The sequence below is a fragment of the Canis lupus genome, chromosome X (assembly GCF_048164855.1).
Source record: "Canis lupus baileyi chromosome X, mCanLup2.hap1, whole genome shotgun sequence".
Taxonomy (NCBI): Eukaryota; Metazoa; Chordata; class Mammalia; order Carnivora; family Canidae; genus Canis; species Canis lupus.
Window position 1 is genome coordinate 122,882,492 of NC_132876.1, and position 25,279 is coordinate 122,907,770.

The following is a 25,279-nucleotide window of genomic DNA, read 5'->3' on the forward strand; positions in this document are numbered from 1 at the left end:
GGTCAGATCCCACACAGTAAGGGCCCAAGTCCTACAAGACTGCTCCCCAACTTCAGATGCCAATTGTAAGTCCAGGTTGTCACCTGGGCTTCTGACTGCCCAGGTGACATTTGCTATTATATTTAAGTATTATAAACGTAAGATTAAATATCAGGGTTCTAACCACCCTTCTTCTTCTTGGGTTGGATTAATCTGCTAAAGTGGCTCACAGAACTCAGGGAAACATGTTACTCACTGGATCACCAGTTTTTTTATAAGCAGATGTAACTCAGGAGATGCATAGGGCCAGGTGTGGGGAAAGGGTGCAGAGCTGTCATGCCCTTTTCAAAGGTGAACCTCCCTCCCCAAGCCTCCATGAGTTCAACAACCCAGAAGCTCTCTGAATCCCGTCATTTTTTTTGCATTTTTATAGAGCATTCATCACTTAGGTACAATTGACTAAAATCACTGGACATTGGAGACTGATCAGCTTCCAGCTCCTCTCCTCCCTGGAGGTGGGAGGCGGGGACCGAAAGTTTCAATTCTCTAATCAAGTGGTTGGTTCCCCTGGCAACCAGCCCCCATCCTTCAGAGTCACCTCATTAACATAACAAGGGCATCTTTGTCATTCTCCTACCCCAGGAAATTCCAAGGATTTCTGGAGCTCTGTGGTAAGAATGAAGCGGAAGACCAAATAAGTATTTCTTAATATAAATCACAATACCATGCACAGCTCTTCCAGACTTGATCACTCCAGTTTCCTGTGTTCTTTATGTCAGAATTCATATATTTCTCTGTTAATATACGATTCTTGGCACCCCAAAGTCAAAACCTGTTATTTTATTACTGGAGTAAAGCACTTATACAGGGTCCTTTGAAATCTGGTAATTGTTCAGGCCTCTGACAGCTGTTTTTGCTTTTTTTAAAAAAAAATAATTAGTGTTTAATTTGTCAGCTTTTATTTTGCACATTTAACGCAACTTGTTAAACTATTACAGCTTACCAGAGAATAATATAAAAAAAAATTCTTTTCTGATAGTGTTTTGTCATGCCTGAAATTTCAAATGAAGCCTCTCAAGATGTTATACCTTAAGAACAAAAATAGTTTTTGGATTTTTGTAGGAATGGAATTCTACAGTTCAAAAATCTGGCTTTATGGATAGCCATGTATTTCACTAGGTTTTTATTCTACAATAGTAAAAGATACTTATTACATAAAAGGCCAAAATTATAAAAACTGAGAATATTTAATACAGAACTTTGATTTTAATCTTTAAAAATTGTAAGTATTATAAATGTAAGGTTAAATATAGAAAACAATGACAGATGGCCAAGAACCCTCTAAACAAATTCAAAAGATAATTTTTTTCAACGTTCTGGAATCTCTCCATTATTAAAATTATCAACAAAATCATTTTAAATTTATTGAGAAAAATATTGTGGCCCAGAATATGTTCTAATATGCTATATAGCTTGTGTTCTCTTGAAAGAAATGCCTATTTGGGTATTCTTGGGTGGACTGTTGTTTTATTATTATAGTTAAGAGAAGTTGGTGATAGCGTTGAACAAATCTCTGATATCCTTAACACTTTCCTATCAGTTGTTGAGGGAAGGATCTTTAAATCCTCACTTAAATTATTAATTTCTCTGATGGTCCTTGCATATCTCTCAGTTTGTTTTTCGCATTTTTGAGGCTCTGTTATTAGGTGCATAAGCATTTATGATTTTATATTCTCTTAATAAATTTGCCTTTTTATTGTTAAGAAACCACCTGTATCACTGGTCATATTCTTTGCTGTGAAAAGTCCTTTATGTGATAGAAATACAGTTACACCAAATTTAACCTCCTCCTGTCTTTAAATTTAATGTGTTTTACAAGAAATATAGAGACGGAGTCCGTATATGTAGTTGGTAGCATATCATGTAGTTGGATCTTGCCTTTGTGCATCTTGATCAACCCAGCTTTTAATCGGAGTTCACAGACCACTCACATTTAAGGTTATTAACAATATGGCAAGGTCTAAACACCATCTGCAATTGGTTTCTGCTTTTTTGTCTCATTTTGAGGTTTTTGTTTTTGTCATTGTTCTCATTTTCCTTTTTTTTTTTTTTTTTTTTTTTGCCTTCTTCTGTATTATTTGAATATTTGTTTGTGATCCTCTATTTCTTCCTTGTAAGTTTGCTAGCTGTACTCTTTGTTTTGTTATTTTGGTGATTGCTTTAGGGTTCATAGTATATATCATTAACTTATCATAGCAACACTCAAATGATATTACACTTGGCAGGGAGTATGAGAATATCGACAAAATTTACTTGTATTTCTTTCCTCTTCATACCAGATCAGATTTGCTTAAAGAATCATTTGTGTTTTATTTTATTTTTTATTATTATTTTTTCATTTGTGTTTTAAAGAGATGTAAGTAGGGGACACCTGAGTGACTCAGTGGGTTGAGTGTCTGACTCTGATTTTGGCTCAGGTCATGCATGATCTTAAGGTTGTGAGATTGAGCCCCATGCATTGCTGTACCTACCTTACCTACTGTACAGCACCATGGAGCCTACTGAAGATTTTCTCTCTCTCTGCCCCTCTTCCCCTGTAAGTGACATGTTCAGTCTCAAAATAAAAATAAAAAAATAGATAATTAAAAAAAAATTTAAAAACAGAGATTTAAGTAGTAAAAACATTTAACAATATCATTATAATTTTCATGTTGACATCATATTCGTTTAAACATTCAATTTTCTTGGGGTGCCTGGGTGGCTCAGTCAGTTGAATGGTCCAACTCTTGTTTACATCTGGGGTCATGGTCTCAGGGTCATGAGCCCCTGGTCAGGAACATGCATAGCTTGGTGTCTGTTTGAAATTCTCTCTCTCCCTTTCCCTCTGCCTCTCCCCCTGCTTATGTGCTCTCTCAAAATAAGTAAATATGATCTTTATAAAAAACACATTCAATTACCTTTTAAAGAGATTTAAATAATCAGAAATAATTCTTACACTTTTTTAAAAGAAGATTTTATTTCTTTATTCCCGAGAGACACAGAGAGAAGGCACAGGGAGACATAGGCAGAGGGAATGTGGGCTTGGATCCTGGAACTCTGACGCTCAACCACTGAGCCACCCAGGTGTCCCCAACTCTTAACATTTAATCCATGTAGTTACGTTTTCCTGATGTGCTGCCTTCCATCGTGTAGATCCATTTTTCCATAATCACACCTGATATATTTTCTCTTTGAAGGATTCTCTTAATATTTCTTGCAGGGCTACCTATGCTAATGAATTCCTTCTGCTTTTGTCTATTTGAAATGTCTACATCTTCTTTGATTTTAAAAGATATATTTGCTGGTTCTATGATTCTACATTGACTTTTTTGTCCCTTGGTACCTAATAGCTGCTATTCCACTATCTTCTTGCTTGCCTTGTTTTTCACAAGAAATCTTTCCAATCTTTTTTTTTATATTGTCTCATGATATGTAACCTGTCTCTTATGTCTGGATGTGTTAAGATTTTTCTCTTAATCACTACTTTTTAGCAACTTGATTATGGAATACTATGCATTTCTCTGAAACCCTGCATTCACATCATCTTACAACTTCAATAAATTGGAGTTTAATTCATGATGTTTGTATTTGGGGTTGACTGAATGTCTTGATGTTTGGGATTATAAATTTATATCAAAAATGGAAAATGATTTGTGATTTTTTCTTTAAGAATTGTTCCTGTGATCCTCTTCAATTGGATGTATATTAGGGTGTTTAATGTTTTTCCACAGCTCCCAGAAGTCTGTTCATTTTTGAAAACTTTCTTTCTCTGTTTTATTTCATAGAATTTTTATTGCCCTATCTTTAAGTTCACTAACCCTTTTTCCTGCATAGTCTAATCTACTGTTAATTCCTTTCAATGAATTGGTCAACTACATACATCTCAATCTAGTTCTCACATCTGGATGTTTGGTATGGGTGTTTTACTTATCTTTCATATCATTAGCTTTGTGAGCTTATGAAATACAGCTGTAATAACTATTTAATGCTACTGTACATATTCCACCCTCTGTGTCATTTAAGGATCCATTTTTTTTTTATCAATTTGTGTGTGTGTATTTTTAAACTTACCCTTATCTGTTATATTTTTTCAACTGTTTCCCATGCCTGAAAGTTTTTGTGTGGATGCCAGACATTGCCAAATTTACTTTGTTGCATGTTACGTACTTTTGCAGCGTATAGATATTTTTCAGCTTACTTTTAAGATGTTTGGTACACATGATCAAACAGTAGACCGTATTCTGGACCTATAAACAAGTGTCTGTAAACAAACAAATCAACTCATATATGTTACCTGAACACTGAACTGAACACAGTTCAGTTACCTGAACACAATATAATATATTATATATATATAATTATAATATAATAATAATAATAATAACTTAATTATTATTAAGTTATAATAAAAATTGAAACGTTTCTAAAAAATCCACCAATATTGGAAACTAAATAACACATTTGTAAATTACCTGTGGGTCAAAGAAGAAATGAGAAGGGAAATCAGAAAGTACTTTGAACACAATGGAAGTATAATTAGTAGATGTGTAAGATGATGCTAAAGCAGAACTTAGTACAAATGTATAGGTTTAAATAACTATGTTAAGAAAGAATGAAGGTCTTAAATCAGTGACCCCTGCTTCCTTGTTTAGAAACTACAATAAGAACGTGTCAAACCCAAAGTAAGCAGAAAAAAGATAACAGTGGAAGGGAATTAAAAGGAAATAGGGAAGCCAAAGTCATAATAGAAAAATTGGAATACAGACTCCTGGGTGGCTCGGTGATTGAGTGTCTGCTTTGGGCTCAGGTAGTGATCCTGGAGCCCCAGAGGAATCCCAGGATTGAGTCCCACATTGGGTTCCCTGCAGTGAGCCTACTTCTCCTTCTGCCTGTGTCTCTGCCTCTCTCTCTGTGTTTCATGAATACATAAATAAAATCCTTAAAAAAAAAAAAAGAAAAAGAAAAATTGGAATAAAGAAAATACATATAAAATGATTACCTTCCCTAATAACTAGATAAATACTATTCCAGGTAACAATAAAATAACATTCAAGGCCCTTGAGTTTGCAAATACAAAAGATTGACACAGTCAGCGTTTCCTCTTTCTCCCCCCACTGTGACTTTTTATCATAGAATTTCACTCTGAGTTAACAAAGTCAGGCTGTTACTTTCTGACCCGTCATTTCTGATGGCTTCTTTGTTGGGTTTTCTTCAACTTTGCTTTCTTTATGCTAATGTTCAGGCAGGTACCCTTCCCATTTCCCCCTTTCTCTTCCACTGTCTCCAGGGCAACAACCTAGTTTAATGATCACCTCTTTGACAGGGTTATTCCCACACTACATCAGATTCCCATCATCTCACTGAGATTCTGATTCACCCCAGACTTCATCTGGTGTCAGATACCTGTGTCTGCATGTGACCACAACTCCACAGGTACACTGTCACATTCGCGGTTTCTTTACTGGTTAAAACCCCACCATATTTTCCTGGATTAGACAAATGCTCAGTACAAGAACACAAATAATTCTTTGTTTTAGTCTATTAGTAATGAAGGCATCAGGTATTTGGGGACATGATCAAAACTTCATCTATGCATTGTTACAGTTAAGAACTATGTAGAATTGCATATTCTTTATTGATAAGTATATATTTGAGTTTATGTGTGTAAATATGTAAATATGTAACACGTGCATACTTATATGCAGGTATATACATATAATACAAAATATATATTTATGTCTTTTATGTAATATATAACACTTGTAATATCTATATTTATGTCTTTTATGTAATATAAAATATCGTCATAATTAATATCTCATTAACATATAATCACATATAAATATTATATTAATCTTAATTTATACAGTAGCATAATATATAAATATTAATTTATATGTGACATATAAATATTAATTGATGGACAATTATATAATACACAAACATTAATTCACATATAATTACGTATATAAATATTAATATATATGATTATAATATACTAACATTAATTTGCATACAGCGATATAGTATTAGAATATTAATTTACATGTAATGGTATATGAATATATAATTAAGCCATATATATATATATATATATATATATATATATATATATATATATAAAGTTCCAGGACCGAATGGCAATAGCAGCACACCTTCATTTGTCACCTCGGCAATTAAAGAAAAAACATTTTTTTAATCCCAGGAAATAAATTCTAGATCATTGAAGTAAGCATGAGATTTGAATGAACATAGAACACGATTCCAGTGATGTAAAATAATCTCTACCAAATAAGTTTGCCCACTATCTGCCTGATGAGAGAGGAGGTGGTTTTGAATTTAGAACAGCTCATGGCTCTTGTGTTCTATCTCGAGACCTAAGTGTATCCCGGACTTCAGAGTCTTTATTTTTCACGGTTCTGTCTGTGACCTTTCATTTCCTTTTGGAAAGCGACATCCCAGTTCTAGCTAGCTGTTTCCGGAGAGGCTCGTGCTGTCCTTATGCATGCCAGAGAGCACCTGCGGGGCATTTTAACAGTAGACCAGCGTTAATCGTTAATAGTCATCAACACGATATCATTTAGCTTATGATGCCCTGAAAATGCCTTCACGAACAAAATCAGAGAAGCCGAGGACTTCCCTTGGATGCAGGCTTCCTTTCAAAGCCTTGAATAGATTTGCGCCATAGAAACTCAGATAGCATCGTCAATTATGCTTCTAATTGTTTTCACCTGAATCACTAAGGGCAGGAAATACAGTCTCATTCTCCCCACTTTTTCGAGTCTCTGTCGAAGCCTCCCAGATCCTCGTGGGGAGTGCAGGAGCATCCCCTACAGGAAGGCTAATTTAAGGTGCTCTCGCTATCTCTTTTATCTGCTAATTTGTATTCACTGGTCGCGTTAGCAGTAATTGTGCCCAGAGAATTGCAAGGAGGTGGCTGCTGCAGTCGTTTGTGAATACATCAGCGTTCTGAGCTCCTGAAAGGATTCTTCAATTTTGTCAAAGGATTTGGAAGCAGGAGCTGAAATGGATATGGGATTTCTTCCCATTTACCCTGTGTTACTGATACAAGGTTCTCAAAGAGTGGTTCTCTCTCTTTAGAATTGTAAAATATTTAACCCCCACCATGCAGTTAATTAGAAACAGGAAAAGAAATTCGGGGAGAAGCACAGTTCTCCTTTCATTTCACTGGCAGCTCAGAATGGGGTCTTCCCACAAAGCAAGAATCGGAGAGCAACGTGCTTTGTGTGTGCTGATTGTGTGTGCAGGTGCATGTGTGTTCCTATGCGATCTTTCCCCTGGAAACATTTCTTTTTACATGTAATATGATGCTAAAGGATAAATCACCAAGTGCAGTAGTTTGCTAGGGCTGCTGTAACAAAGTATCTCAGACGAGGTGCCTTAAATAACACATATTTATTCCTTTCCTTCCTTGTCCTGGAGGCTGGGACTCTGAGATCCAGCTGGGGTTGAGGGTGGTTCCTCCTGAGGCCTCTTCCCTTGGAGTGTAGACACCTGTGTTTCCCCCCACCACCCACCGTGTCCTCACATGGTCATCCCTCTGTGCATGTCTGTGTCCTCTTCCCCTCTTCTTATAAGGACCCCAGTCCCGTAGGATTAAGGTCCACACTAATAAGCTCATTTTACCATAATCCCCTCTTTAAAGACCCTCCTCCAAATACAGTCCCGTGCTGTGCTCCTAGGGCTTCAGGGCTTCAAAATACTGATTATTTTGGAGGATGACACGATTCAAAGCATCACAGCAGGATTTAAGGCAAAACTAGATTTTTCTGCCCCATAGGCTATGTTTACTTAGGTAAATCAAAGTGAACTTTAAGCAGATATTTTTTAATTACTTATGGGTATGCATAAAGCTCCTTAGCAATATAAGCCCCAAATACAACATAAACAACATCCTGGCCCCTTCCCTTTGATGGCATATTTGAGGACCTACATCACAGCCCCCCAGTCTCATTGGCTTCCCCCGTGAAGACAGAGCACTGTGCGTAGTCCCAGAGCTGGGAATTTCTGTGCATCTTACTTACGTATGCTCCAAAACAGGTTTTACATTTGATATCTTGTTGTAAAACTCAATTCTCCACATACAAGTCTACAGGTCGAACTACTCTAAAAACTAATCTACTTTCACCACCCCGTGCGCCCCCCGCCCCCCCCCCCCCCACAGCCTGAGTCCTCTTGTTCAGTGACAGAATGGAAATATTTCCCCAGGTGACTCTCCTCTGCTTGTCATTACATGTGCATCTTTGGGGAGAAATCTGTGCCACCGGAATCAGAGAGAAAACACTCAAGTCACACCTCTATGATAAATGTTTGCACTGGCAGCAGATCTATGCAGAAACGAAGATGAGGAAAAAAAAAAAAACAAGAGGAGAAAATCGTGTCAGAAAAAGCATCTTCTTTTGTGTATCATGTCATCGAAATAGCTGTTGGTGATTCTGCGTCGGAAGGCGACGGCCCTGGGCTGGTGGGAGGTAGCATAAATGCAATGCGTTCCCTTCTCAAGTTCATATGTCAAGAAATACATATGTAAGTAAGCATATTGTGTAGATTTAGGGTGATAATCCAGCTGAATAACTAAAATCACATAAATTTTGGATTTCCATTTGGTCGAGGGCTAGAAATACTTCCTTTTAGTTTATATCCTCTGTTTCTCTCTCCCTTTTTTTTTTTTTTTGTTATATGATTATTTTAAGCAGGTGTGTGTGAAGTAGGAATTCTTATATTCAAGGTCACTGCTGTTAGGATGTATCAAATAGGCAAAGTTACTGTAACAAAACACTCATTCTTCCGGAAACGTGTCTCTCAGCTGGCACGATCCCCGATCCCCATCTGTAGTCTGGACGTAAATGGTGCCCTATTTCAGAGACATGGACGAGTCAGTGTGAACTCAGTGCAAATCCTTGCAGGATGAAACTGTCCATCTGGTTAAAGACGAGGCATTTTATGAAGCCCCTCAAAGTAGAATATTCCCAACCGGAATGAGTTCCCGACCCATGAAAGCCAAACAAAGTCTTCAGAAATCTTAGCAACTCAACAAGTTTTCTGGAACAGTACTGGACAACACATGTCCCCATCTCATTGGATTATCTGGATGTTAAAATAGGAAGACGCCCTATTTCTTTTAAACTTGCTTTCCAGGTGGGTGGCGAATATCCATGGCTCCTCACAAACCCTGACCAAGAGTAAATCCTTTAAGAAAGAGTGTTATCTATCCATTCAGTCAACCCAGTAGACGTCAAATCCTGTAGGCGAAGGGCGGTAAGAGCAACAAATCCAGAGCCCACATTCAAGCACATGCATGACGCATGATGTTGCAAATTGAACGCTTCCCAAAGATGAATGGATTTCACGCATGCCCTGTGCTTGACATCAGTTTGCACGCATATTTCTCCACCTTACCACTATCCTCAGACTTGTGGGTTTCCTGGTGAAATTGGCATCCCAATTCCCCTCAGTCTCCATCGATAGAATGTTTTATTGGGCAATACTGTTAATCTGGATGTCCTCTCTCCTCTCTTGTCCTGCTTTCCATCTGTGTTCTGGATTTAGCAGTCCCAGGATCCCATTCCTAGGACAGCATGGTCCCTGCCAGTGGAGAAGCTGGAGCAGTTCTATATCATCTCTTATATTTCTCTCTGGCGTCCTCACGCCATGCAGAGTAGCCCTAAATAATGTCTTCATTTATTCCGGAGAACCTGTGGTAAGTCAATGCTAAAACTGGTCTGGGCAGATTGAGTGTGGCTTGAAGAAAATATATAAGTAGAATCCCACTGATGGATTCTCCCTACTTGTTAGGGATGGGACCCGGCAGGAAGGTGATGAATGGCAATTAATCTGACTCTTCTCCAAGGGGAAAAGAAAAGTCACTGTAGGGGAGGCCTTTGACAGGGCACACTTGTAAAATTCAAAAAGATACAATTACAGGCTTATGCTTTCAGAGTTACTAACCCTTCCCAGGAAGAGGTTGATGTATACTTAGGTGTCTCCTGGGGCTGTCGGAGAATTATCTTATGGGAAAGTCGATGATTAATTATCATGGTGCTCAGCGAATCAGTGAAGCACAGCTTGTGCCCGCGTTGATTGAAAGCCCATGTCCAATGCAATTACCAGCTTGTCAATCAGATTTCTCAAAATAGAGCATGGAAACTCGCATGGGGCTGGTTAAAATATTTATATGGCATTAATTGTGGTTCCTGACACCGAAAACACAACATCCAAGAGAGAAATTTCACTGTTTCCTCCAAAATTCTGTGATGGCGTTAAGATAAAAACGATTTCTAGCCTTTGGAGAATCCTAAAATAGAAATCAGAAGTAAACATCTGCTTTATATTTAAATTACATATGGTTGAGGTGCCTGGCTGGCTCAGTGGGTGCAGCATGCAACTCTTTTTTTTTTTTTTTTAGCATGCAACTCTTGATCTCAGTGTTGTAAGATGGAGCCTCGAGTTGGGCATAGGGATTACTTAAAAATAAAATCTTTGCCAAAAAAAAATAATAATAATAAATTACATATGGTCAAAATGTGTAATAGCTGTGTCTAACGACAAAAGTTTAAGGACATTCCGCATCCCCACGGAAAAGTCTCCATGCAGATGATTAAGACGTGAATTAAAACATTTCTGTAAGAACAAAGTATACTAGGTGAAAGCTTACAGATAGGAAACACATAGACGCAGTTAGCTGAACTGGAAAGATCTTACACAGAATTTTGTACCAGCCAGACAAAAAAGTCTTACAAGTCAGACAAAAATAGTAGGTATACCAACCTTTGCTTCTACACGGGTGTGGGTGAAGTGTCAACATTGTCATATGTAGGAGAAGAAAGAGAAGGGCATGTGAGGCGAACACTCAGACACCCACACAAAGTGGAGATCAAAACATATTTGGTCAAAACAGCTCTTTATTTAGATGATTTTCTCCTTTTCTTTTCTTTTTTTCTCTTAAAGATTTTATTTATCCATGAGAGACAGAGAGAGAGAGAGAGAGAGAGGCAGAGGCACAGGAGGAGGGAGAAGCAGGCTCCACACAAGGAACCCGATGTGGGACTCGATCCCGGTTCTTCAGGATCACGACCTGGGCCAAAGGCGGCACTAAACTGCTGAGCCACCCACTGATCCCCGATTTTCTCCTGTTCATGAGTATTTTGCTCCTACTGTAACACCTCCCATCCATAGGCTCTGACAAATTACCGCTTCTGAAATACCCCACCCGCTAGATAACTGCACGATCTGAACGATACTTTTCTATCAGAATTCCCATCGCTTCATGCTTCCAACTGCATGACCCTCCCCCCTTCAGAATTTGAACTCACTGCATGGAAATGAACTGATAATTCTTGATTTATGGCACATTCTCATTACTCTCTAATTGCCTCTTTGATCCATCCCTCCCTCCCATTATCTTGCTTTTCCCCCCACCACCAAGTACATACACAAAATCACCTTGACAACAACCCATAGGTATTACCGACTCGTTCTTCATTCCATTCCCCCTGCCTCCACTGCCTTAAATACGTTGTCACCTTAACTCTGTATGTATTATTTTATTGCCTTAACATTCAAAGGATTTATGTATGGATTCTTCAAGAGGATATTGCAAGTTTTAAAACGAAAATGTGTTCTACAGCTCGTACTCTTTTAGCACTTACTCTTTCATTAATACATTGCAAAGTTGCCAGTATGTTATTAGGCTTTGTCCGGCCTGATTTCTTTTGATTGCCATATAATATTTTGTTGCATTAAAATACGACCAGCCTCCACTTATAATTTGTGCCGAGCGCAACTTTATTGCTTTTGACTACCGTGTGTTTCACTGTGGTAGTAAACGAATCCACACACAGGAGAACTTTAGCTGGGACGCGCTGCATCAAGAATGTTAATTTCCCACACGTTGTAAAGCCAACGAAGATGACTTTGTGCAGCTGGCGAGTCCTTGAGCTATGCCTACCGGGTGAAGTTAAACGTTATTTTCTAAGAACATCACGTGGCATGCATTGGACACAAGTGATGCGGTGATGACCCAAGCCAACCAACAGAGAAAGAATAAAGTCAGCAGATGAAGCACAGATTTTGAAAAGAAAATGAAACTTGGTATGGAGAGAACACATGAGACCAGCTCTCCCTCCCGGAGTTGAAAGAAAAACAGTAAAAATGAGAAAAGCAAGGACGAAAATAACAGAGATCTCATCTCCAATATATTTTTGCTGTAACTAGTCTCAAAAGTTGCTTGTGTTAGAAAGGGTTACTCATTGGCATTCCCCAAAAGCTTTCCCAGGAGCCAAGAAATATACTGGATGCTTCACAATTCCAATTATCCTGTAAAACTAACCAATATGTTGATTATCTCTGCTCTTGGCACCTAGAACAATTGTAGGCACACGTGAGTGCTAAATATATATTTTTAAATATGAAGGACGCCTTACTATTTATAAGTAGAACCATAATCAATCTTTCTATGGAAGAATGCGTATTCTAATGTCCTCCATCATCGGATAAATGGAACTGGGAAGACAATGCACCACCAGGAGATTTTACTATCATTAACTCCCACTTCATTCCTGCCTTCGTGGCTCTTTTATGCAGACTATGAGACAAACAATGTAAAATATGAATAAAATAAATGGAGTCAACAAATGCACAGGTTTCATGATAATAAGAGATTACTGAAAAATGTATTATCTTCCTACTAATTTCCCATATGAATGCGTATTGCTTTGTTAATGGAAAGACGTAAGCATTGTTTAAAAAAAAAAATAATAATTCCCCAGATAGCCCGAGTGGCTCAGTCTGTTGAGCCTCTGACTCTTGATCTTAGACCAGGTCTTGATCTGAGAGTCATGACTTCAGGTCCTGTGCTGGGCTCTGCACTGAATGTGGAGCCTACCTAAAAAATAATAATAATAATTCTTAAAAATTAAAAAAAAAATCAATCCCTTCGCATGTAGGATGTATGAAGTGATCCTCGGCCATAGGACTAAGAGCAAGCTGGTTGTGGTTTTATACAATAGAAGCCCTAAATCTCCCTATTTGAATTGCAATTTCAAGAAGCAAGCCCTTAGAGGGCTCAGCTGTTGGGGACTTGCAAAGGATGGAAAATGACAGTTGACATGTTTTCCTTTACTCTCAAGTCAATGACGAGCCCACTGGACATGACTAAGTAATGAATATTTGCTAATTAAATCTACTCCGATTTGTTAGATTAGAATCTTAGCTGTTGAAGTCAGTGACCCAGACTTGCTAAAATATCTGCACCACCTAGGAATTACCTGAAAGCTGTTTACTAACAATAAATAGCAAACAGTAAAGCAGCAAAGAAACAGTCAATGGCTTGAGTTGATGGCATTTAAATCCCTAAAAGAATAATGTTCTTATCAATCGTTGAGTGCCCATAGTATTGCAGACATCACGTTAAGGATTTTTCTTTTAATAGTTTATGAAGTCATTACAATGAGATGGTTGAAGCAGCTCATGCTCGTTTTACTTATAAGAGGAAGTCCACAGAGAATAAGGCACCTAGTGTCGCATAGTAAATAGTGGAGCTGTGTTCAGATGGAGGTGGAGGCTCCCATCTCTGATGAGAGCCAGTTCCTTGGGAAATATGAATAAATGCTCCTCTGCACATGCAAATGCTTCCTTTCATTCTTCTTAGCCTCTGTCCCTCTTTCATTTAGGACTAAGGGGTGGCCAGAAAGAGAGCATGAGGACCTCACGATGAAATTTGCTGGGTGATGCGGTGGGATGCTGTGAAACAATACACATCACCATATACTTGGAATGAGAGCTGTCTCCAGAGGAAACTGCCAGGGTCTGGACAGTGGACTCATGGTTATATCTGAGAAAATAAAAACAAGAAGGGAACTGACCCTACATAATTATCCCCCCCAAAGAGATCCCCAACCAGATCTCTGATACCTGGACCACAACCAGGCTCTGATAGCCTGCCTGACAAAGGGGCCTTTGGCTATGTTAAGGATCTTGAGATGATGCCATCATCCTGGATTACCCTGGTCCGGCCCATTGTTATCAAAAGCATCCTTAGAAGAGGACTTGAAGGTCAAAGTAGAGAGAAGCAGATGTCATCATAGAAGCAGAAGTGCAGTGATGTCTTTTGATGATGGAGGAAGTTGCCACAAGCTTCTCAAAGCTGGAGAAAGCAAGGAATGGATTCTCTCCTTGCATCTCCAGAAGCAACCAGCCCTGCTAGACACCTCGATATTTGCGCTTCAGGACTCATTTCGGAGATGCCTAGGTGGCGCCTGGTTACGTGAGCAACTCTTGGTTTTGGCTCAGGTCCTGATGGGGTCATGAGGTTGGGCCCCACGTTGGGCTTCGAGTTCAGCTCAGACTCTGCATACATCTCTCTTATGAGTCTCTCTTATGACTTAAATAAATCCTTAAGCAAATAAAAGACTCATTTTGGGCTTACGATCTCCAGAACTGTAGAAGAATAAATATGTGTTGTTTTAAGCCACTTAATATGTAATCATTTGTTACAGCAACAACAAAAAAACCTCATACGCCCTCAGTCCATGGCCAGCCCAGCCGCCTCTTCACCGTGGAGGAATTTGCAAATTATTTCCCTTGTACATTACTCAATCAGCCAGATATTCATCTTAGGGAGACAAAGCCAGTGATAGTGGCACCTCCCTGGAAGAGCTAGAGGACAGAGAATTCATGTTTTTCATTAGTATGTCCACCAAAGACAACTAAAATGCAAGTCAGGGTTCCTAGCATCTCACCGTTGTGACTCAACACGACCCTTTATAGAAGAAGAGAATAAGACATACTGAGTTATAGATAGGACAATTTCCTTCTGGGCACTTTTCATTGAGTACATGTGACCTAAAGGTAACCGAAACAGCCTCCGGAGTTGTGTGAGGACTGACATGGTTTTCTTCCTTTTTTTCTCCTTCTCTCCCTCCCCCCTGTAAAGTGTGAGCATTGCAAAGCTAGAAAATAAATTTAAGCCAGTGGTTCTCGAACTCCAAGGAGCCTCATAACCACCTGGATGGTTGTCAAAACCCAGATTGCTGTCTCCACACCAAAGATTCTGATCCTGTAGGTCTGAGGTAGGACCTGAGAATCTGATGCTGCAAGACTTCTCAGGGGAGGACGATGCTTCTGGTCTTTGGAGGACACTTTGGGAAATGCTGTTTTAACCTTTAGTCTACATGAATCATCCAGGGTAGTGATTCTGAACCTGGGATATTTTAGGCCTCAGAGGACACCTGGTAATGTCGGGAGATATCCCAGTTGTCACATCTTAGGGTGGGATGCCTCTAGCACCTACCAGGTGGAGACCGGGGATGCCACAGAATTTCCTACATACCGCGCACCCCTCAGAAGATGATCTGGCCCAAAAACTCAATGGCTTTGTGGTTGAGAGCCCTCATGACATAAATGGACATCCCCACATGCTATATAGCTTTGTGTCTTTGGGCAATTGACTGAGTGTCTCCAAGCTCTAATTTGTCAATATATAAAATAGAAATAAAATGTTAATAGTTATGAAAAAGATGAGACGGGATAATGCAACAAATTACCCAGCAGAGTGTAAACTCGCCGTGAAAATGTACTGATAGAAGATGCACCTCTCCGTTTCAATAATATATAATTTCCTAGTCAAGAAAGGCAGGTATTCAGAATCACAGTGGGCTGTGAGTTCCTGTTGTGGGTAACCAATCTCCTGTAACAGCAATGCAATCGCCCGGCAAAGAACGATTATTGGCCTAACCTGGAAAGATGAATCTTGAGAGTTGAAAGAACAGTATGTCTTTTCCCGTTTCCTCCCCCATGGAAACTTTCTTTTCTTGATACCACCCTGAGTAACCAGAATTAAGATCAGGCCAACAGAGATGAGCTCCATTCCCCGTGTAGCCGACCCACATCGCCATCTTATTTAAAACCCTGCACTGTGCTACTTAACTTGCAAATGAACCTGCCAGGATAATGAGTAAAGATGGAGATGTCTTTTTACAAAAGTTTGTCCATGGTCTCACTAGGAAAATCTCACCTCTTGTTTAAGCATTGGGAAAGCATTATTAAAGACTTGGATACGCGTGATTTAAAAGCATTTATTTACCCAAAAAAAAAAAAATCCTCTTGATGTTACAAAATTTATAGTTTTCCAAATGGTACTCTCCAAAGTCTTCATCTCCAGGGCCTGCTGTTTTGATATTTAATACATGAGATGTGTCAGAGAGAAGGTTGAAGAGGAGGAATGTCTATCAAAATTACAAATAATTTAGAGCCATTATGCAGGGGAACTTTTCAAAGAAGAAGCAGAAAGGATGAGACGTTTCAACGTGGCTCTGACATTCCTCTCTGCTCTTCCTTCCATCCTCGGTTCTTAATTGCCAGCGGACGCTTCTCCAAAGAGTGCTCTGACAGCTCTGTCTTCTCAGAGCTCGCATTTGGGGCAGTAAACAGCCTTTTTTCGTGCATGAGAGTCTTCAAATGCAACATTTATAAATACAAGAAGCAACCTGTAGGGCAAAGAAGATGGTTCTGCATGCTAATCGGTGAAGAATATTCTAAGCACCGGTGTCTACATAGTGTTGAGGAAGAGAGATCATGCTGGGCTCCTGCAGAGACCCGCCTGGCTGGGGCTGCCTTTTTGTCGAATAAAATGGACCGGGATGATTTGATCTGAGTTAGTTTCTCTCCAAGGCAAGTGTCAGCTCTAAAAAGGCTGTTGGGGTTTCATTGCTATTATGGAATATGGCAGGGACAGGGGCCCTGGGAAGTCATTATTCTGACACTTTGGCAGTTGTTATATATATATTTTTAAATGGGCTAGGCTTTTAAGTGGATGCCACCAAGGAGGTGAATTGATTGCTCGGATTTCTGGAAAATGTACTAAACCTACACTGGGAGATTTTGTGCTTCCCCCAGTGCTGTTTACTCTCATAACTGTGAAAGCAATATTACCACAATTATGTGAAATGTCCTCTGGAACTAACTCTTTCCTGATATTTCTTTTACTTATATAACATGTCTTTTATACTTTTTTTTTTTTAATGTGGTCGTATCCTGTGAGACACAGAAACACACCATCCATTTCATTTCTGAACTTTTAAATTAAAAACAAGAGACTTTCCCCTAATAGGAACTTTTTGTCCTGATGGCAAAAGAGTCAAAAACAAAAGTAGACTGCCCAGTGCTGATCGTGCATTTTGGTCTACCATTCCAGACCTGTCCCACTCTTAGCTAAAGCCCACAGAAAACCGTTCTGTTAAGAAAAAAAGAAAGAAAGAGAAAGAAAGAAAGAAAGAAAGAAAGAAAGAAAGAAAGAAAGAAAGAAAGAAAAGAAAAGAAAAGAAAAGAAAAGAAAAGAAAAGAAAAGAAAAGAAAAGAAAAGAAAAAAGAAAACCGTTCTGTCCATGACCCTACTTTCCAACTAAGTGTGTTCTTCAGTCAGCGGACATTTGGCTGATAAACTCATAAAACTACTAAAATTGTTCTAGCCATCATTTAAAAGAAAAATAGGTCTTGTTTTGCCACAACCTATAGGTTATCCCATCCCTCAGCTGTCATTCTCGAGTGTGTGCATCAGGAATGTTAAGTCATCGCTTTTCGATGCCCTATGTACTCTTCCGATTTTCATAATCCTACTTTCTTGCCTACTTTGTCTATGTCCTGAACCAATTTTTCCTATGATTCAATATGAACTCTTTTTTAAAAAATCAGGTTATTTTTTATGGACTGTATTTTATGGACTTTTCTTGATTCTCTAGGTTAAAAGACTGTATTTTATGGACTTTTCTTGATTCTCTAGGTTAAAAGACTGTATTTTATGGACTTTTCTTGATTCTGTAGGTTAAAGGACTACATATTCTTTCTTTTTATAGACCCACACATACACACAATCATCCTTGCTCTCTCCCTGTGTAATTGGAGGCACACTGGCTCGTGCTCAAATTGAAATTGTAATGTTTCCTACTTCTAACCCCAATCCTCCTACTCCTTCACCCATACAGGGGCCCATCCTTGACTCTCACTTAAGCCTTGTGAATTTTTTCTTTCATATTTCTCTTCCTCTCTTCCATCTTTGTCTTCCAATAATTTATCAGTTCAAGTCATGCTTTGACCATGGCAAATGTTCCTTACTTCCCTTTCTTGAGTTCCAGGGCAGTATTGCTAAAAACAACTCCTCCAACAGTGGAATGCCTCATTGCCCCTGTTCAGAACGTTTCATCCCCCCCATTGTTTAAGGTTGGTTACAAGCCTGCTACTGTGACCTGAAAGACTCTCTGTGATTCCTCTCCTTGCCTATCCACCCTCCAGCTTAATTAAATCATGCTACTTACCCATTCCTTCCTTCTTCCCTTCATCAAACACTAATATTGTACCAGATACCTGTCAAGACCAGTATTAGAAGCCAGGGATAAGGTGCTGTGGCCATAATACAGGACCTCACATTGAATATGGGCTCCATAAAAGTTTCCTGAATGAAATGTTGGGTTTGGAAATGTGGATTCTAACTGAGAACACACTGGGTTCCATGACCATGGCCATCTCATACTCTTCATTGAAGTCATGAAAGATATATGGATCAGTATTAGTGACCCAGATGCAAGAACCAGCCCACTCTTTGGACTCGCTATTATTGCATTCTTTTTTTAAAAATATTTTATTTATTTATTCATGAGAGACACACACAGAGAGAGAGAGGCAGAGACACAGGCAGAGGGAGAAGCAGGCTCCACAGGGAGCCCGACACGGGACTCGATCCCGGGTCTCCAGGATCAGGCCCTGGGCTGAAAGGCAGCGCCACACCACTGAGCCACCCGGGCTGTCCCTATTATTGCATTCTTGCCAATAGTCTTGACTGTGACTTGGTCTCCAAGATGAGTGTGCTCAGTGGGAGACCAGGCTCTGAAATGAAGCACTCATATGATTCCTTAGTTTTTATTTTCATATGTGCACCATGCACTGGAGTTATCACGCTAGGGTCAGAATATTTGTGTTTCCCCAAACTCTAACTCCAAGGTAATGCTATCTGGAGGAGGAGGGGATGCTTTGGGAAGCTTAGGTCATCAGAGTAGTATCCTCATGAATTTGATTAACCCTTATGAATTCTTAAAGATTTTATTTATTTATTCATGAGAGACACAGAGAGAGAGAGACAGAGGCAGAGACACAGGGAGAGGGAGACGGAGGCTCCATGCAGGGAGCCTGAGGAGGGACTGGATCCCAGGTCTCCAGGATCACGCCCTAAGCCAATATCAGGCCGTTAACTGCTGAGCCACCCAGGGATCCCCAAGGCAAAGCATGTTGAACGAACTGGGCCAATATCACAAATACATGCTCAGATCGATATATACAGTTTTCATGCATTTTAAAATAAAATAAGAGGATAGATCTCATGATCAAAGGGTTTTTACACTTTTTTTTTTAAAGATTTATTTACTTATGATAGACCTAGAGAGAGAGAGGGGCAGAGACACAGGAGGAGGGAGAAGCAGGCTCCATGCAGGGAGCCCGATGTGGGACTTGATCCTGGAACTCCAGAATCGTGCCCTGGGCCAAAGGCAGGCGCTAAACCGCTGAGCCACCCAGGGATCCCCTGTTTTTACACTTTTAAAGAGGATAAACAATAACATTTTTGGAGGTGATAGATAGGGATGTAGCATATCTTGATTATGGTCATGGGACCACATGTATATGAAGAGGTCCAAACTCCTCAAGATGCCTACATTAAATGTGTGCAATTTTCTCACGTATCAATGAAGCTTAAAATTAAATGTGTGCGTAGATACATAGATGTATAGGCAGGTAGTTAGGTAGATAGGTAGGTAAAGAAATAGATTAGGTAGAGAGCTGATAAATAGGGAGATAGGTAGGTAGGTAGATAGATGATAGATACATACACCCATATAAACATACATAGATAAAGCTAGGGGATAAGAAAGACACAAATCTCACATGCAGAAGATTCTGAGCAATAAATGTAAATACTTGGTCTTGAAGGATGTTAAGTGTAACTGGCTGCTCCTTACGTTTGTACAACAACATCCTAAAGCACATCCTCAGACCTTCAGTTTTCACAGCCAAGAGGCCCGTGAAGGAGACAAGACTCAATGTTGTGTGAGATCCTTATTAGCATTTTAGAACAGAAAAAGCGCATTAACTAAAAACTAAGGAGAGAGATACCTGGGTGGCCCAGCGGTTTAGCACCTGCCTTGGGCTCAGGGTGTGATCCTGGAGACCCGGGATCGAGTCCAGCATCAGGTTCCCTGCATGGAGCCTGCTTCTCCCTCTGCCTGTGTCTCTGCCTCTCTCTATGTGTCTCTCATGAATAAATAAGTAAAAATCTTTTTAAAAAGCCCAAGAACTAAGGAGATCTGAAGGAACTGCGAACTTGAGTGAATAGCAGTGTGTCCACATGTGGCAAAAGCCCCATGCTACTACTGTAAGATGTTAATAGAGGTAGCTGACTGCGGGGGTTATGGAAAGTCTCCGTACTATTTTCACCGTTCATCTGTGATCTCTTAAAACGTATTTTGAAAGAAAAAGTACGTCGTCCTTCGGGCGGGGGGGGGGAATGTAATTTCCCTTCTCTTGTGTTTAGAAACGTTTCACTTCACTTTTGTAATTGTAAATCATAGTTTTACAAAGTCAGCCTCATCCCTTACACATTTCAGTCGAAAGGGATGTAGACTTAAGGAGGCCCAAGATGAAGGATAAAATTGTAATTGAAGCAGCACCCAACGGGATTTGGGGGCACTCATGGCTGCAAAACTGGAACATTCTAATGTAGATTCTAAAGAAAGCTCCGAGTGCCGGGGTGACTGTGTTGGTGAAGCATCTGCCTTCAGCTCAGGTCCCGGCGTCCTGGGATGGAGCCCCAAGGTGGACTCTGTACTCAGCTGAGAGTCTGCTTCACCTTCTGTCCTTTTCTCCGGCTTATGATCTCTTTCTCTCTTGCAAATAAGTAAATTAAATCTTATTTTTTTAAAGAGTTAATTTATTTATGAGAGAGAGAGAGAGAGAGAGAGAGGCAGAGACACAGGCAGAGGGAGAAGCAGGCTCCATGCAGGGAGCCCGAAGTGGGACTCGATCTCAGGTCTCCAGGATCACGCCCTGGGCTGAAGGTGGCGCTAAACCATTGAGCTACCCGGGCTGCCCTAAATGAAAAAATAAAGCTCAGTCCTAGGCAACTTGATATCATTCACATTTCATGCATTCAGGAATAAGGAGCATGTTTACCCTGAGCCTCATCTGCTGTTCACCCCATCTGGATCAACACTGATTGCTTCGGCTGTGCCATCAAGGGATGAGGGGATTGAGAAAACCATGAGATAGAAAACCCTTGGAAGTGAGTCTTCTGAATCTGAAGCTCCATCTCACAAGCTTTTATATATATATATATATATATATATATATATATATATATATTAAAAAAAAAAAGGAATAACCAAGTGGGGGCCATGTCTGGAAAGCAAGCCACCAGCGAGTGGTGGCACGCTTCATGGAGGTGGCATCCGCTTGCCTTTCCACTTTTATCTTTGGATGAGAGCTGGATACTCTGGGGCACTTTGTTCTAAGATGCCCAAACATGAGCCAGCAGGAAACTTATCACAAATAGACTCGTTTAATCCTCTCAGGGTGCCTCAGAAATATTCTGTTTCCCTCATAACATTATATGGCCTCTCAGTTACATGCATTTATTTTACTGAAAAACATATTAGGTGAAAATAGTATCTGAATCAAATCAAGGAGTAAGAAGGAAAATGTCTCTCCCCAAATTGCAAAAGAGTTTGTTTTCCATTTTTTTAGGAAAGATAGATGGAAATATGGCTCATGCAGTCAGTAGCAGCAACTATCCCAATCCACCCTCCAGTTCTGGGACGAGGAGGCAGGGCATGGTGTTGCACTCACAACAAATCACTCTCTCCCTCGGTACTCCCGCGGGGTCACGTCTCATGGCAAGCTGTGATGTGCTCTCTGCTGCATTTTCTTCTTTCGCCCACTCTCCCCAGTGCTTCCAAAAGCGTGTAGTATTTCTAACTGAGTCCATGTTCAGCCAATACTCAAGACGTGACTTTTGATTGGAAAGGCTCCTGATCTTTATTCAGGAAGCTGGCAACCTGGGGCGAAGGCCATCTCTTGTGCAAAAGCCAACTCTGATGTTGCTGCCCAACCCAGAGATTTTTCAAGGGGTTTAATCAGTTAAGGGACTGCAGTGAGTGTCTGTGACATTACATCATTACATGCAGACTCGGTGATGCCATCTAGAGTTGTCTTGGTGCTTCAAGGTTGTGTCAGAAGGTCTAGCTCCTTGGTGCTCAGGCCAGAGGGGTGCCAGAGTATTCTGTTCTCACTGCAAAGGAGGACAAAATCTACAAATACGCAAAGGATGGCCTGTAAAGTCATTTGTGTGATCTTAGAAAAGAAAAACATTTTGCTAAAAGATTGTTAAGCTAATCAGAAAGCCGAGCGTCTCCTAGCTGACTTGCTGGGCTCTGTAGCCTGGGAACATTTCTGGTCCTTCACCTTCCCAAGGCCACCGGTCTGCAAATCTCAAAAGAAAATAAATTCAAAAATAAATAAATAAATAAAGAAGAAGAAGAAAAAGAAAGTAAATTCGTAGGGACGCCTGGGTGGCTCAGCCGTTCACGCATCTACCTTCGGCCCAGGGCATGATCCTGGAGTCTCAGGATTGTCCCACATCGGGCTCCCTGCGTGGAGCCTGCTTCTCCCTCTGCCTGTGTCTCTGCCTCTCTCTCTCTCTCTGTCTCTCATGAATAAACAAATACAATCTAAATAAATAAATAAATAAGTAAGTAAATAAATAAATTAGTTCTGTTGCAGATCAAGACACTTAGGTCAACAAGGAAGGGTTATTATCTTCAGTTGAAGCAAGTTAACCTTTAAAACCAAATGGAAGACAGATCAGTCTCTAAATTGCTAGGAGCAGAGGGACAGAGGTTGGAGAAACATTAAACAACCAAAATGCGCAGCCACATATTGATGGAGGACCCTCCCAAATCGGTGAACACGCTGTTCTCCATATGGCCTCAGACTCCATCTATACGCAGGATCGAGGCAGGACATGCCTGCATCGAGGCATCAGAATCAATGACCGAGGGGCACCTGGGCGGCTCAGTGATTGAGCATCTGCCTTTGGCCCAGGGCGTGATCCCGGGGTTCCAGGATCGAGTCTCATATCGGGCTCCCTGCATGGAGCCTGCTTCTCCCTCTCCCTGTGTCTCTGCCTCTCTCTCTCTCTGTGTCTATGAATAAATAAATAAAATATTTAAAAAAAAACAAAATCAATAACCGAGTGCACACATGTCCAAACCCATATTCTGGAGTGCAGTATGGTGGCTGAGACCACCAACCCTGGCGGGGTCATTCTCCTTGTTCGGAACATTTCTACCTCACCCACCTAGCCAATTCATTGACAGCAGCAACCACACACATCTACCATCCATGGAAACACATGGTGACATTTAATTTTATCACTCATCCCCCTGGCGATTGTTAATTGTCCCGTTCATAATAAATCTGCATAATGTGTCGCACAAAATACACTATTTGTACCTTCACAAATGTTATGTAATTACTAATTCCTGATAGTTTCTTTAAAATCGCAGATACGCAATTCGAATATTGAAAGGAAATGTGCACACAATCATATTTTGTGATTCCTTTCTCTCTGGAATAAAAAGTAGAACTTGATTTGTTTCAGTGTTACACTCCTCATGGTTTTTTAGCTGCTTGCCTCCCTTGTCTACTTCTGCTCCACATCAGGGAAAACTCATAAAAAGCCCCAGTTCTCTGTTCTCTTGTGCTAGCGGGAGGTTTACCTCAGCACCGAGCCCTGACCCAGCGGAAAACCCAAACCTGTCTTCTTTCTCTGTTCTTTCTACTCATTTTCAGATGTTGGGGAGAAAGAATTTCCTCTGCCTTTCAAGGTCCTTCTGGCTGGACTGATAATCAGATTGACAGGAGGCAGATTAACGTGTTCACTGAGCCAGTCAAACAACGGGACATAGAGGGGACTTTGATGTAATAGGCTTTGTTGGGTTCCTCTGTGTCTACCAGTCCTGGTTCATAGCGTAGTGTAGTTATCCATGCTGAGAGCTCTGTGCCTGGAGCAGGTCCTCCATCTGAATTCCTTTTAGACAGTCATGGAGTGCGTAAAGAACCTTTCTTGAATCTAGTGCGTTTTGATTGCTTTTTAACTCAAAATGATCTTCATGACAAAGTGGCCCCATCTTGGGGCAGCCTGTGTTCAGCCTCTGCACAGACGAGCTAAAAAGCCTCTTAACTCTGTGTCCATCAGAAAGTCTCATTGTGGGAGCAATAAACTTTTCATACCCTCTTGGTGTGTGTGTGTGTCTGAAGCCATTTGTGGGGCAGATCCTTCCCAGCTCTGTGGGGGTGACCACAGAAATAGACATGGCCCTTTTCAGCTCAGAGACCCAAATTCTTTCATGACACTTGAGAGTTTCTCCTGTGTCTCTGGTCTGAAATCAGTCTCCTGGCTTTTCCTAAATTATTCACGACCAAAGAAAGAGGAGAGTCTCTTGCCTGGCTGAAATTAATGCTCCTTATGCTGTGGGCTGGGGAGAGGCTGAGCTTTCCAGGGCATGTTGTGTAAAGAATATGAGCCTTCTAAAAGCTGAGAAGAAAGGAAAGTCTGTTTACTAGACAGCCGCCAGCATCTGCTACAAGCAGAATGCCGTAGCAGGCAGTTGAGAGAAACCCGTCCAGACATCTCTGTGTGGAGTAGCTTTCCCTTAGTCCAGTTCCAAGCCTTGGCAAGCAGGGAAACAGCCTCTTTAATTTAACATTGTGAATATAAAAATAAATAAGCTCGCAGGGCACATGCTATATGAAAATATACTGCAAGGAATCATAGTTATCTTAGACCTTTGCCTGCAACGTTCATGTATTTCAATTAACTTTTAAGACCGTCTGATAGTACAGAAATGTACAGGGGAAGACGTCCAAATAATTGTGGATAGGAAAAGCTTGAGCTATTTGTAATCATGTGGAAAATTAATTAGAATTAGATAATCACAGCTTTTTAAAACGGCGGGATATTTCATTTAAAAATTCATTAATTTATGTATAAGTAACAATCTTTAATTTAGTGACTGTATTTTAGCATCTAATTATTTGTGGGAGAGCCATAATTCTCTCATTTTTGCAAAGACCCAAACAGATTCATTTGAAATCTGAACGACCAGAGGACCAAATTGTTAAGTATGGGGAAAAAAATACTTTT

At 40.3% G+C, this 25,279-nt stretch overlaps 1 long non-coding RNA gene across 1 annotated transcript; it reads left to right on the forward strand.

The window, feature by feature from the left end:
• The first annotated feature begins 9,548 nt into the window (after nucleotides 1–9,548).
• LOC140628029 (uncharacterized) lies at nucleotides 9,549–11,724 on the forward strand. Its single transcript, XR_012026470.1, has 2 exons — nucleotides 9,549–9,739; nucleotides 10,987–11,724. It is a non-coding gene; the product is annotated as an uncharacterized lncRNA (long non-coding RNA).
• The last annotated feature ends 13,555 nt before the right edge of the window (nucleotides 11,725–25,279 follow it).